The sequence below is a fragment of the Mus musculus genome, chromosome 10, assembly GCF_000001635.26.
Source record: "Mus musculus strain C57BL/6J chromosome 10, GRCm38.p6 C57BL/6J".
In the NCBI taxonomy this organism is placed as follows: Eukaryota; Metazoa; Chordata; class Mammalia; order Rodentia; family Muridae; genus Mus; species Mus musculus.
In genome coordinates this window covers 101865642-101881072 of record NC_000076.6, presented here as the reverse complement: position 1 = coordinate 101881072, position 15431 = coordinate 101865642, and the positions used below count along the sequence as shown (strand labels likewise).

The following is a 15431-nucleotide window of genomic DNA, read 5'->3' as shown; positions in this document are numbered from 1 at the left end:
CCCATCTCACTTCTCTCTCTCCTGTTCGTTAGGTATTTTGAATATAGGATGGTTACCCTGTATCTATGGATAAAATTCACTTATATGTGAGTGTAGTGGCTATTCCTGGTTGTCAACTTGACAATATTTGGAATGAACTACAATCCGGAATTGGAAGGCTCACCAGTGACCCTTATCTGGAGGCTTGGAGATCCTTATCTGGATCTTGGTTTGAAGATCTTGAGCCATAGTGGCTATGGATTCCAGAAGATTGAATCTCTGAGTTTAAGGAACACACCTTTAATCTGGGCTATGCCTTTCATCTGGGATTAAAGGTGTGGTGGAACACACCTTTAATCTGGGCTACACCTTCTGCTGGAGACAATATAAGGACATTGGAAGAAGGGAGTCTAGCTCGAGCTCTTGCTCCTTCGCCTGCTTGCTGTGTGAGACTGAGTAACTGCTAGATCCTTGGACTTCCATTCACAGCTGCGACTGAACAATTGTAAGGAATTGGGCTGCCGACTGTAAGTCATCAATAAATTCCTTTACTATCTAGAGACTGTCCATAAGTTCTGTGACTCTAGAGAACCCTGACTAATACAGTGAGTATATATAATGCATAGACTTTTGGGTCTGTGCTATCTCACTCAATATGGTATTCTTTAGTCCCATCTATTTGCCTGAAGTATTTGTTGTTCTTGTTCTTAATGGCCAAGTAGTAACCTGTTATATAGGTATCTATTCTTCAGTTAAAAGATATCTAGGTTGTTTCCAGTTTCTGGCTATTATGAATAAAGCTGTTATGAATATAGTTGAGCAGCTGTGCTTGTGGAGAACAGTTTTAATATATGACGGAGTGTACTTTAGGTATATAACCATGAGTGGTGTATCTGGGTCTTGAGGTAGAACTATTCCCAATCTTCTGAAGAAACTGCAATATTGACTTACAGAGTGGTTATATACATTGATACTCTGCCAGCAGAAGAGGACCGCTCCACTTACTCTACAACCTTGCAGGCAAAGGAACAAAGATCAACAGAGTCAACTAACCTGGACCTTTGTAGTTAGAGATAGGAATGGAATAGGGAGCTAGTGGAGTTGACTAATATTGGGGTGTAAACTGAATACATGAATAAATTTAATAAGAATAGATATGTTGTTAATACGTAAATATAACATGATAATTATGAACATAACAAATCACAGAAATATAACTCATATATTCATATAGCGTGTGTGTGTGTGTTTTTGTGTGTTTGAAAGGAATCTAAGAGCCCGACAAGATATCCATTATCACTGAATGAAGATTCAAATACCCAGGAATGAGTTACATCTAATACAGTTGTTGGACAAATGATCATTGGGATTTTCCAAACAACTCAGGATGTTGCTGAGGCCATAGTTTATTCTGCATAAACTTACAGTAAGTCCCCATTGCTGAAAACAACACCTTCACAACTCAGGATGTTTCTGAGGCCATAGTTCGTTATGCATAAACTTAGAGTAAGTCCCCGTTGCTGAAAACACCTTCACAACTCACTTAAAACTATAACGTTGACATGGTGCCTATAGAATTTTTTTTATTAGTTCCAGAAGGTACTCTGCATACAACCAAAGAAGAAATGTACTATTGACCCAGCTAAATGCCATTCCTGCCCATAAGACATGGTAGTACAACAAAGTACAAATCTTATGAAAGTAACCAACCAATACCTGATCTGATTTAATGCTCACTCAATCAGATAGAACTCATACCAAATTTTACTTGAATGTACAAGAACCAGAGAATAGGTGATCAAAAAAGGTAGCAGAAAACCAAATTTTAATCGTTCGACTAAAGGAACATATCAATAAAGTGACTCCTAATGTCATTTGCTTTATTTATAGATCAGTACTTTATCCATCAAGAATGTGTCCTCCTGCAAAAGATGGGAATGAAAACAGAGACTTAGAGCCACACATCATGCAAAGAGACAAAGACCCTGAAAAATTCACCCCTAAATGGGATTACTCCTTCAAATCTCTCCCCTCAGGTCTCAGGGAACTGCTGTGGAAAAGGAGGTGAAAAGAGTGGAAATGTCAGAGAGGAAGGAGGACATCAAGATAACAAGGTCTATGAAATCATCATGATCAACACACATATGAACACAAAGAGGCAGCATGCACAGGACCTTGCAGGTCTGCAGCAGATGCAGTCCTATAGATGAAAAGAAGAGAAGACACACGCACCCATCATAAGCTTAGAAACAAATTCTAGTTAATAACTACTTGCAAATCAATTTTTTGATTTTTCTAAGAGAATTTTACTAGGTGGAAAAATAATCTATTCAGTAGGGCACATGCTCATAAGTAGATGCCCAACAAAAAAATGAATTTAAAGACGTCTTTGGACGTTCATTGTCTACTAATGTCAGTTAAAAGTACTTTCAATTATTTCTTTTAAATTGTATCTTTTTAATTTTTTCACTTTTATTTCATTTCATTTTATTTTTTCTTATTTTTACCCTACAATCCCTTGTGTATATATTATGTCTGAAGTTTAGTGTTTTCAAGGGATTGCTAACTATATCAATGAATGGGTCACTCTATTTATATCTGTTTATTGTGACTTTTCTTGGGCTCTTTTCCTTCTGTTTGTTTTGTCCTACTCTGATATATTTGCTTTTGTTTGATAATATTATATTATACATCATTTTCTCTTAGAAGTCTCTGTATTTACAGAGATGATTTGGTCATTGTAGAAGGGAGTTGATATCAAACTCGGAGGAGTAGAGGAAGAGGAAATCACAATCAGGCTGTATTTTATAAAAAGGAATCTATTTTCAACAACCGAAAACAATAAAATTAATACATAAAATGTTTTATTTAAGCTACTTATTTTTCTATAACTTAAAAATGATGGTTTAACTCTTAGGGAGGATTCATAGTGAATAAAAATGATTTTTTACTGTTTTTGTGTTTTATGTTACTGTATTTAATAATAGTTTTAAAGGCTTAAGATAACTAACTTGTAAATTTTGAGGTCTTTTTTTTTTTTCCAAACTCATTTTAGTACTGAGAGCAGTTTCATCATTTTCTTTATAATTGGGATTGATGATTCATCTTTTATTCTTTGTAAAAAGAACATTCTGAACTCCAAGTGTTTATTATCCTGTAGATTATCCAGGAACGGAAACATTTTGTTGTTATTTTTGTTGACAATGATGCTGATGATATTTTTCCAACCAATGTAAGTAAACAAAGCTACAAATAGTAGATAATAAACAATATAAAAATAACATTTGTAAATATATTTGGAAAAGGGTTGCTAATTAATGACACATCATCTCAGTTTTGATCCTATAAATCGATTAAAGACAGTAGTAACCCTCTACAAACATCCACACTTCACAGAAACCTACTGCCCATTTATTGCTGAAAAGCTGCCTGCTATTTGAGTGAACTCAATTTTATTGGACTTGACAGGATTTCCTTTCTGTCTCTCTCAGCTCCATGTTCAATAACAACAGTTTACATGAAAATTTGTCACCAGCTTTGGACACATGAAAGTCCAAGGAGAGAGAGAATAAAGATAGGTGTGTACATGTCTATCAATCTTTTGATATTACAACAGTTCTGGCAGAAGAATCCATGTGAAAGGACAAACCAAGGGAGATAGAATTTTTACTCTGGTCACTAAACTGTCTTCCACAATGTTTTGCTTGTGATACATTCTCCACAATGGTATCAGAAAAATAGAGCCCATAATGAATAATTTCAGCAATTAAGAACATAGAATGTCTTCTTAGATTACCAGATTATGGTGTCTTATTTGTACAAGGCTTAGAATTCATTATTATGTTAAAGAACTACTTCAACATTTGAACTGTACCAGGGTGGAGTAACTGGCTAATGAACCTAGCTAAAACAAATCAAAAATTTTCTTTTCCTCCACAGTAATATGGCAAAATATGTAGCAGTCTATCAGTGTATTTTACAAATGTCTCATTAATATGTTTGTAGAGTAGTGATGAAACCAGATAAATATGCAAGGCAAAAAATTCAAACATTTGTATGTCTCCCTCATGTATACCAGAATTGACACTATCAAGATGCTGTTTTTATCTACATTTTTACTACATAGCTGAAATTCTTGTAGTTAAAATATGAAGATAGGTTTACACAGATCGTAGTCAAGTAAAAGGATACCATTGTTCCAATGGTTTGTGAATATTTATATATGTATATATATGACTATGTGTATATATGTATATATATACATGAATATGTGTATATGTGTATATGAATATATATGAATACATCTCACATATATACCATATACACATATAAATACATATATAATATATATATATATATATATATATATATATGTATCAGAGATATCACTTTTGGGTGAGCAACTACATGTGTGAATATTGAATCACGAGAAATGGTGATGATGAGAATTAGAGTTGGGTAATTTATTTTATGGGGTGAGTAATACTAAATATACCAAAGACACCTATAATCCTGTAGAAAAGGACTTACAATCCAAAGAGAAAGAGAAACATAATGAAATTTGGATTATTGAAGGATCTCATCTGATGTTATTCCTGGATAAAATATTAATGAGGTAGAAGAAAATTAACTTACAGTAAAAATAAGACACATAAATATGCTTGTAATATGCCACATCTATGGAGAAAACAAATTTGTTTACCAGATTAAGGATTTCTCTCAGAAAGAAAAATAATATATAACTTTAAAACAATAAATTCCATAAAATTATATTTTTCTAATATCTCAGATTTTCCTTTATAGAATATATTAATTTCCTACATAGAAGATACTATAAGTAATACACTTATCCTGAAAGAAGACTCAGAAGGTAAAAACATGTGCCTCTGAAATACTACCACAACAGTTTAATCTTCAGACCTACATTTTACAAATAAGACTGTGACCATGCCAAGCTGTAGTGCCAGAACTCCTAACGCAAGAAGGGTGGCAGAGGCAGATATGTCAAACACATGTAACAGAAGACATAAGAGAAATCACGCCTCAGTGATTTTCAAAGCAAGAAATTACTCCAAAAAGATTTTCAATCTCTATACCTATGCTGTGACATATATATATATATATATATATATATATATATATATAGAGAGAGAGAGAGAGAGAGAGAGAGAGAGACGATATAAATGTGTGTGTTTATAAACACATAATAAATAAATAAAAATTAATTCTATGTGAAATATACCATTGCATCCATTAGAGATATAATGATAATTAAAACTTCTAAAATATAAGAAAATGATTTTAAAATATAAGAAATGTATTAACATTGAAAAATTGTTTATGTGACATCACATTGACTATCTTAATCCTTCTATATGAGACTCATACCTAAAGCTATACAAATACCTAAAACTATGACTTACAGAGACTATGAAGGCTGATATATTGAAACCTGGTCCCAGAACAACGGAAAATAGAAAAGATGACTTGAGGTACAGCTTACTACAAGAGTATATTCACTTCATAGTATAGGCAAAGGACAGAAAACAACAGCCGGGACTTAGAGAAAGAAGTCAATGTGTATTTGGAAAAGTAACAATTTATTGAATGCAGAAGAGTCCTAAACACTAGAAGCCTGCACAGAGGGAGTTCAAGAACCCCTCGTAGGCTCTGCTCAAATGATCACAAATCTTAACCATCAATGTAAGGCAAATGCCCTTGGTCAAAAAACAAAAATTCCAACTTTTAATTTCAGTGATTAAGTAGTCTCATGATTTCATACAGAGCTAGAAACTGTTCTAGTAGTAAATAGCAAAACAAAAGTCCTTCAGTATTTCCAAAGAGCAAAGGATAATTTACCTTTTTAATGGAGGCAAACTACTCTATAGTGCAATGCTAAGTATTTGCTATGCAGCAAATCTTGAAAGCAACATTCACAAAGATCAAACAGTTTAAACAATCCAAGAGAACTCTAAGATAATACTCAGACTTCTGAAGAAGATAAAAATGGACAGACACACATAGTAAAATTGATCAGTTATTAATACCGATTATGACTCATGAGAACCTGAGTTAGTTCTCAGCATTCCCATCAGGTGAAAACTAATAATGATTTGTGATCCAGCACCATGGGTTCCAATGCTCTACTGTGATATCGGCAAACACAGATAAATAAAATCTTATAAATTAAAAATGTAATGAACAATATTCAAATAAACATGTCTGCATCCAATTAATACCAACAATCCAAGAAATGTGCAGTAAAATTATAAAGAGGAAAAGTAAAATTGATCAATAAAAATAGAGTCAGAAGCCAGATGATTAGCAGATAATTGTAGACTTTAATCCTGACATTTTTGCTATTTTCAATTTTATTAATAATGTGTAAAGAGTGTGAAGAATTTAAGTAGAGCCATCATATTAATCAAGATCAGCTAAGACAAAGTTTTTCTGAGGTAAAATATCTTCTCAAAATTAATCACAATAAAAACTTTTGTATTAATTAATTTATTTTTTATTATTGGGTATTTATTTCATTTACATTTACAATGCTATTACAAAAGTCCCCTATATCCTCCCACACCCACTCCCCACCCACCCACTCCCACCTCTTGGCCCTGGCGTTCCCCTGTACTGAGACATATAAAGTCTGCACGACCAATGGGCCTCTCTTTCCACTGATGGCCGAGCAGGCCATCTTCTGATACTTATGCAGCTGGAGACACGAGCTCCGGGGGGTACTGGTTAGTTCATATCGTTGTTCCATCCATAGGGCTGCGGATACCCCCAGCTCCCTGGGTACTTCCTCCAGCTCCTCCATTGGGGGCCCTGTGATACATCCAATAGCTGACTGTGAGTCTCCACTTGTGTTTGCTAGGCCCAGGCACAGTCTGACAAGAGACAGCTATATCAGGGTCCTTTCAGCAAAATCTTGCTAGTGTATGAAATGGTGTCAGCGTTTGGAGGCTGATTATGGGATGGATCCCTGAGTATGGCAGCCTCTAGATGGTTCATCCTTTTGTCTCAGCTCCAAACTCTGTCCCTGTAGCTTCTGTGTTACTGCTCATTGCAGAGAGAAGTCTCTCTGATTAAGATGGAGAGTAATTTTCTATGGACATAAAATACTTTTTTAAAAAACGCAAAACAATGAAGCTCAGGAAGAACGAAGACCAAGGTGTAGATACTTTGCCCCTTCTCGGAATTGGGATCAAGGCCTTGATCCTTGATCTGTCTTCAGTTGCTTCCTACTGTTGAGTAAAATCAACAAACACCAATCGCTCTGGATAAACTCAGTGAGACTAAACAACATACAGGACAGTGAGACGTGGGAAAAGGCTTCACTGAGGTGGGATGACAGAGGTAGAAGGAAAAGAATGGGTAGAGAAAGTAATCAGAATGATTTTTTACATATGTATGAAATCCTCACAAAAAATAGAGAGAGAGAAAAAACCCCAAATTTAATAAAAGTTACAAAAGCTGTTTTGAGAGAGAAAAAAAAAAAAAAAAAAAAAAAACAATGAATCACACTACATCTGATACTAAAGAAAAAAACATAAGTCTAATTTCCTAGAAAGATGCGATCTCATTTTAAAGCAGAGAAAAGGGTGTAAACTAAACAATTATCCAGGGCTCTCAGTTCAACAGCAAATAACCAAATGACTATATAATTGAAAATTTTTCAAGTAGTGAGAAATAATATACATAGGAGAAGAAACATCCAGTCATGTTCAAAAGCAACAAAAGCAGGATTACCCACTTAGCCATAATGGTCTGTTTAGAACCACAAGAATGAAGAGCATAAAAACTATGGAAATTAGTTATATCTAAAGCAGACATCAAGTCAACAGGTTAACTAGAAAGTGCAGAGGGAGTAGCCATGTACGTTAGGAAAAACATTATTCCACTGGATGAAAGTCAAGGCAAAGCCTGAGCAAGGGTTCTCAAGTGCTGAATGAAGACTGTGATGCTGAGATTTCTTGCAGGGGACTCTCAAGATGGTGCCTGTTGATCTTCCCTTCTAAGAAGAAGGGTTAAGCAAGGATGATGAGTCCCATCACCCGAGACTGCTTTCCCCTTTCCTTGCCCCAGACTTCCTGACAGCTGTGTGCAATTCTCCATAAAGTACACATGGCCTAATGGTTTAGGGAGAAATTAGCACACACACACATGGCACAGAAAAGTCTCATTTCAGGCCTCTGTAACATTCACGGAGTCTCCCTTTCAGTTAACCCTTCAGCATATGTATGCATGTGCTTGTGTGTGTGTGCGTGTGTGTGTGTGTGCGTGTGCTTTGCCACATAGCCTGAGACTTTTCTATGCCATGTTTTTTTTTTCCCCTCACCCGTGTCCCTAAATATAACCTCTCACCTATCCTGTAAGTAAGCCAAATGGGCTTGCTGGCTCAGCAACTTGAACTTTGATACAATCATATTTGGTCTCTCATTGGTGCCCTATGTGTATGTGGATGGTTTTTCATGTCTCTTGGAAAACAGTGCATGAAACAGAAACTATAATGAAGATCCACTCTTAGATAATTAATTTTTCTTCTTTCCACATTCCTATAAATAATATATATTTAACTATTTTTAAATCTACATTAAAATATAGTAGATTAATTTGATATATTTTCTTCCCACACATATTGCTTATTCATAATTTTTTAAAAGTAGAAAAAATGGTTTTTGTTCTCAGAATTATGTGAGCTAGCAGGTTTTCTGAAAGTAATAGGTTGACATTTAAAATACAGAACAGATTAGCTTCAATTAGCTTTATAATGCAGGTCAGGTTATTTAAGACTAAATATTCTAATTTTATAGATTCAAATTACCTTTGTGAAAAATTGCAAATCATTTCTACTAGGTGCTACCTGATTTAGAGTGTTTTAATTGTCTAAGCTTGGAATAACACGTCTGTTTCTGAATATACAGTATCCATGGGTTTGTTTTCAAAAGTATTAATTGTGTATTATTTTGTGTGTGTGTGTGGGGGGGGGAAGTACCAGAATTTCAACAAAGCAATACAACATTTCTCATTGTGGCATATTGTGAGTCAGTAGTGTAGCTTATTCTGACTGAAGTGTCACAGTTCTGGATACGATTGAGTTGCCCTCCTATCTAAAGCTCTTGTTCATAGTTCATGAAGCAGTTACATAGATCCATTGCCTGGATTTTGAGTGACAAAGGACAGCGTTTTCTTGCTGACCATCATCTTATAGGTGTTTTCAGAATCTAGTGACCTCTGGAACTTCTGTCTGTGCACGAGTATTTCTTTCAGTCCCAACACAAGTACCCAACTGAATAGGAAACTTCCTTCTGTAACTCATATACTCAAGGTTGACCTGTGTGGCTATGTAGCTAAGAGTGACCTTGAACTTTGGGTCCACTTTTTTTCCAGTTCCCATATGCTTACTTGATACATATTTACCACCAAGTCAGTTTATAGTTCTATAGTGTTTAGGGTCAGGACCTCCTGTGTGCTCGGCAAATATTCTACAAAATGAACTGTATCCCCAGCTACACATAATTCTTGCTCTATAATAGCTGGAGAACCCTTCTTCTTTCAAGTTAGAATAAGAATTCCATAAAATTCACAAATCATAGTGTATGCTTTTTTTGCTGTGTTCTTGATTATCAAGGTATAATTCCTGGGCACATTAAATATAAGTATCTGATTTCTCAAGGTTATATCTTGGAGTGTGTGGAAATCCTGATAGGTAAATTGAGGAATTAATAAAGGCACAATTTTGTAAATGTTAGCTAAAATGTGTTTTCAGCAATTGTAGCTCCTTGAGTCTACATTTCATAGGCTCTAATAAAGCTGTCTATTCTATTCTTACAACTCTATCATGAATACATTTGCTTCCACTGCTGGACTGAATTAAGGTTTCTTTGTGGATTTTCTCTCAAAGTCTGTTTCTGGGACACCAATTTCTAGCTCTGTTCTTATGCATCTAAACTGCTCATTTTATTTGACATAATTTGCTGCTTTTTTGTATCCAGAGAAAGTCAAATATCACTTATGAAGCTTATGGAAATGAAGAATCAGTGGGGTCCTTTGACTACTGCATAAATAGACTCCAATCTCTGTCACATCTTCCAGAAATTGATGGCACAGAGCAATTCCAGCCAAGGACCCCCTGTGGTCAGTGCAATCAGAGGCTGGGCATGCATGAGGTACAGTTATAAAATGTGAGAGTATATTCTTGAAGAATATTCGCATCCACTATTTTTCTCAGCTTGACGAAGCATCTGACCCTGTGCTAGAAGCAGTCCTACCAATTAGTACAGGACCAGACGTAGGGGAGCATCCCAGCGCTTTCTTCTGAGGTTCTTTTGCAGGTCACACGAAGTCCCATTCTTCCCTGTAATCGACTGCACAACCTTTTCCTCTCTTGACACACCATTTCCTGTAGTACCCACATTAACAGTAAGATTGTTCTTATGTTCATTCCTCAGTAATTGACTATATCCCAGATAACATTTATACACTTTTTATTGGACTCTTGACAATAATTGTTCCATATATTTGTACAGCAATTGGATTTTGAAAATGCATTTAAATAAAAACAGTTTATCATCCTAACTAAAGAATTTTTTTTACCTTAGTTTGGTTTTCAACAGTAGATAGATTTGTCATTTGTGACTTTATCATCAATTTTAAATAAAATAGTTATTTTTTATATTTTAGAGATCAGGTAGATTTATTGTTTCAATTTCAAATAGAGTTCACTTGAACTGCGAATAGTATAAAATTACTTATATGAATTTTATGTCTTAAAATGATTCAATAGTTATGTAGATATAACTTATTGCCTAAGTAAATTTTGGTCAACCTAATGTTCAGTCATTACTATAGGATATATCTGCCTAGATATAACTTCAATATTGACTCTTTGCTAGGTATAGAGAAGATTGGTCATGATCTTCATCTGTAGTATTCCACAATATTTCAGGTCATGGGTATTGCCTGTCTATAAAAGGACAGTTCTTTACAGGGATGTGTACCAAATGCATTCACTCATTACAACACATCAGACTCTCATGGCATTCACCTCTGAGCATACCTAATCTGGATTATTTAAATAACTGCTTCTTGTATGTAAATTCTTATTCATGGTAATAAGCAGCTTAGAAGTTATGTTAGAGGGTAAATATTTATTCTGTGCTTTGAAGAATTCTGAGTTACATATGTATGTATATCTGCATATATATTACATATATACATGTATTATAAGATTCCTGTCTACAAAATTACATAATTTCTTTAGAAATGTTTGAGCTTGAGAGGTGGATTAATAGTAATAATAATTAATACAATTATAAAATAATGAAAATAATATTAATGCTATGTGCAGAAATTTGATCCTAGCACCCAGATGATCAGCTTGGAGCATGTATAGATTCCAGATTCTACTTGTGTGTGAGAGAGTGTAGAGAAATGATATTTACTAGTCTCTTAAAACAAATATTCATAAAAATCCCTTGTTGCAAAGGAGTAGATGGTGAGAGATAAAGACACCCAACAACTTCTCCTTGCTTCCAATTTCTATATAGTTAAGTGCATAAATTCACATAGATACATACCCAAATAAATAATGTTCAATAACATGTACATATAATAATATGATAAAACTTTTCCTTAAGAACATCTAGGATCAATGTAAAGCTAATTTCTAGCTTTATAGTCTACAATGTTGAGGACATAATTTGGTCAAATTTTTAATAAATGCCCTTTCGTCCTGCAATATTTATTTCTTCAGCCAGATATCTGAAATTGAAAACCTTCCAGAGTCTGTCACTATCCTAAAATTTTTCATCATTCTTATTGCCTATTTTCAACTATAGTATTTATTCATTTGTTGGCAATTAGTGCAATTAAATATCACACATATGGATTCATATGACTGTTTAGATAATGTGTTTCATGTTATAAATCTTAATAAATTTTTCATTATGAATAATACTATGGGAGAAGTAATAAGAGCTATTCTAAACACTTAATATTTTTCAGAAAGATTATATCTGCTTTAGCAGTATTAATCATGGTTGGACAGAATAATAAAACTTGAATCTTCCTTTAGTTATGAATATTGTATTATGCAGTCTTTGTTTTACAGTTATATGGTTTAGTTTGCTTCATGACCAAAGTATGTGCTATTTATTCATTACCTTGTGAGTTCAATGAATAAACTCAGTAAACTTGCATGTAATTTTACAAATTAAACATATATCAGTGTAAGTATGTATATATATATATATATATATATATATATATATATATGAGAGAGAGACAGACAGAAAAATACACACACAGAGAAAGAAGAGAGAAAGAGGGAATAATTGAAAGGGGGAGAAATAGAGAGTTATATATAATCATATAAGCTCCTTCTTCCCTTTCCTTCCTCCAGTTTTTCCATATACCTCTTTTAAAGTTCATGAGCTCTTTTTATTAATTTTAATATTTATGTATGTATAAAATGTTAAGCCTCTATAATATTACTTGTACATGACTTTTTGATTCTGAGCATTTAGTTTATTTCTAAAAGTGAAAAAAGTAAAATAAACATATCATTATACCATAAACATATTGTAAATAGAAGCATCTAAAATAAATTTAAGTTTGAATATTGCTACACAAGATAGCTTATTCTAAAAAAAAATAATAATAATCAAAAGTATTGTCTCTCAAGCAGGAATCTTTTATCCAGCCAGTAGTCATTAGGCATTTCATACTTAATGCAACCACAGTACAATTAGCTATAGCAAACACTAGGGTTATTTTGTGTGAATAAAACTAAAGGAGAAATGTTGAATTGTTCTTATTTAGAAATTCTAAAATAACGAAAAATTATCTTAAGTTCTACATAAGTGTCAACAGTCTAACACATGCTTGTAGTTGATAGGGATATCTGAAAAGAGCTTGCCAGGACTGATTTTGATTGGTTTCCTCTGACTCACTGAGGAAGCTCAACAAAGCATTGCAGGCCTCTGTTGACAATCTTACTTATGAGGCTATTGCATTGGAATGAGAAAAATCATTGTGATATGCAAGCAATCAGCAAATTCATAATGAATGTTCAATGAAAGGAAGGAAAACTATATAGCCTACCTTAAAACATACAATAATATATAAAGAGCAACTATGAGTTGAAAAATTATTAGTATTTAAGTGGAGACGAATCTTTGGGATAAATAATATGTGAAAGGGAAAGTGGGTTGAATAATTTCTATATTGCCATGCTTTTCTTTTTACTTGAGCGTGTGTACACATGCATGCCTCTATGCATGTGTGCAGGTAACCACAGGTCAAATGCTCTGGACACTGCTGATGCTGGATTTACAGTTGATTGTGAGCCACACATTGTGTATGCTGGGGACTGAAGATGAGTCCTCTGCTAGTTGTGCATGTGATCTTTTAACTGCTGAACCTTTCTTCAGGCTCTATATATGGTCACCACTGTTTATAAATATTTCCCCTGACTTTAATTAAAAACTGGGTTTTTAAAATAAGATTTTTCCCTTTTTTATTTTTTAATTAGATATTTTCTTCATTTGCATTTCAAATGCTATCCCAAAAGTTCCCCAGACCCTCCCTCCCACTCCCCTACCTACCCACTCCCACTTCTTGGCTCTGGCATTCCCCCGTACTGAGGCATAATAAAGTTTTCAAGACCAAGGGGCCTCTCTTCCCAATGATGGCTGACTAGGCCATCTTCTGATAAATATGCAGCTAGAGACATGAGCTCCGTGGGTACTGGTTAGTTCTTATTGTTTTTCCACCTATAGGGTTACAGACCCCTTTAGCTCCTTGGGTACTTTCTCTAGCTCCTCCATTGGGGGCTCTGTGTTCCATCCAACAGCTGACTGTGAGCTTCTACTTCTGTGTTTGCCAGGCTGTGGCATAGCCTCACAAGAGACAGCTATATCAGGGTCCTTTCAGCAAAATCTTCTTGGTGTATGCAATGGTGTCAGCATTTGGAGGCTGATTATGGAACGGATCCCCGTGTCTGGCAGTCTCTAGATGGTCCATCCTTTCATCTCAGCTCCAAACTTTGTCTCTGTAACTCCTTCCATGGGTGTTTAATCACTGAATAAATATTGTTAATAAGATTGTGTTTGGGTCACAAAAAAAGGTACATTGATATGTCCTCACTGTGATTTGAAAAATTATATAGGCTTGTTTGAAGAGTAATAAAAATGCAGAAAGAAAAACTATAACAGGTGTTTAAAACCAAGATAATGAGGGACTGATGCTCAGAGAGCCTGAGGATCAGACAATACTCTAGGAGACAATGGTCCTATCTAGTAGGTAAGGAATTTGGGAACTTCCCCATCTTACCATTTTAGTTTCTTGGATGCTGATTTTCAATATAAATGATTAGGTGTGCATCAATCTGTATTGGCTCTCATTCTTACCCACTGAAATCAGAAAATTGAATAACACCATAAAGGGAGAGTCATGTTCATATTAGTAGGATTCCTAAATAATCTATTTTGGAGCAGTTCTTGTTCAATTACACATGAATGATTCATGACAGGCTTTGCATATTGATGATTTTAAGGATGAAAACTCTTTAGAAAGCGATTTTTCGGGTTCTGATAAAGTTACTAATGTGGTGATAGACAAATTGAGAGAACTAAATATTCAAGTTATTAGAAATGGAATATTGAAGAAGTCTTTCAAAATCACTACATATTCAACCTGATGATTTTGCCTTTATTTATTTCCTTTTTTTTCTTACACTATGCTCTTCATATCAGCTTTGAAATTATAAATACTTATGTTGCTTGACTTAGAATGGAGTTCTATTCCAGTAAACTCTCCCAGGGTTTAAAAACAAACTTTATGTGACAATTAATTCAATACAAACGCTGTACTGCATAGCAGATTCTAGCAACAGCATAAACTGGAGGGATTTAGTTATTTTCCCTCAAGATTATATGTCTCTGGTCCCTGTCACATGCGAGTAAATACTATAGTATACTTCGGTAATGTGAGAAATAATAAAACTTCTAAATAGTCTCTCACTATTCAATAAAAATGGTAAACAGATTTGAAGAAGAATATCTGAAAAGAATATCAGGGACGGAGGGTCCTGGATGGGAAAGGGGACAGGGATTGAAAAAAGGGAACCTGATCAGGTATTAGGTGGGGGGAAAATTGAAGCCCCAAGGCCCAGCAGAAAGAATGGAAATAGGCAACCTTGGGAGGTAGGAGATGGTGGGGACCCTCCAGCATATACCAGAGACCTGAGTGGTGAGAGACTCTAAGAACTCAAAGGGTGGGCTGTTAGAATAAATTCCCTACTGTGAGGAAAGGGAACTTGTAGAGTCTACCTTCAGCAGGAAGACAGGGCATCAAGTGAGGGACTGATTTGCCATCTCAAAGTCAAAAACTCTGACCCCAAATTGTCCCTGACTGAAAGAACTGCAGGGACATAAATGGAGAAGAGC

General features: G+C 34.7%; 1 protein-coding gene across 4 annotated transcripts in view; it reads right to left on the bottom strand.

The window, feature by feature from the left end:
- The window catches only part of Mgat4c (MGAT4 family, member C), a 710365-nt gene that overhangs the window by 510779 nt on the left and 184155 nt on the right, over positions 1–15431 (bottom strand). Inside the window, exon 3 of one of the 4 annotated variants that reach the window (XM_030245235.1) lies at positions 14317–14396. The exons of the other annotated variants lie outside the window; for them this stretch is intronic. The gene's annotated coding sequence lies outside the window, so the exon portion shown is untranslated. The remainder of the gene's footprint in view (positions 1–14316; positions 14397–15431) is intronic. 4 annotated transcript variants of the gene reach the window in all.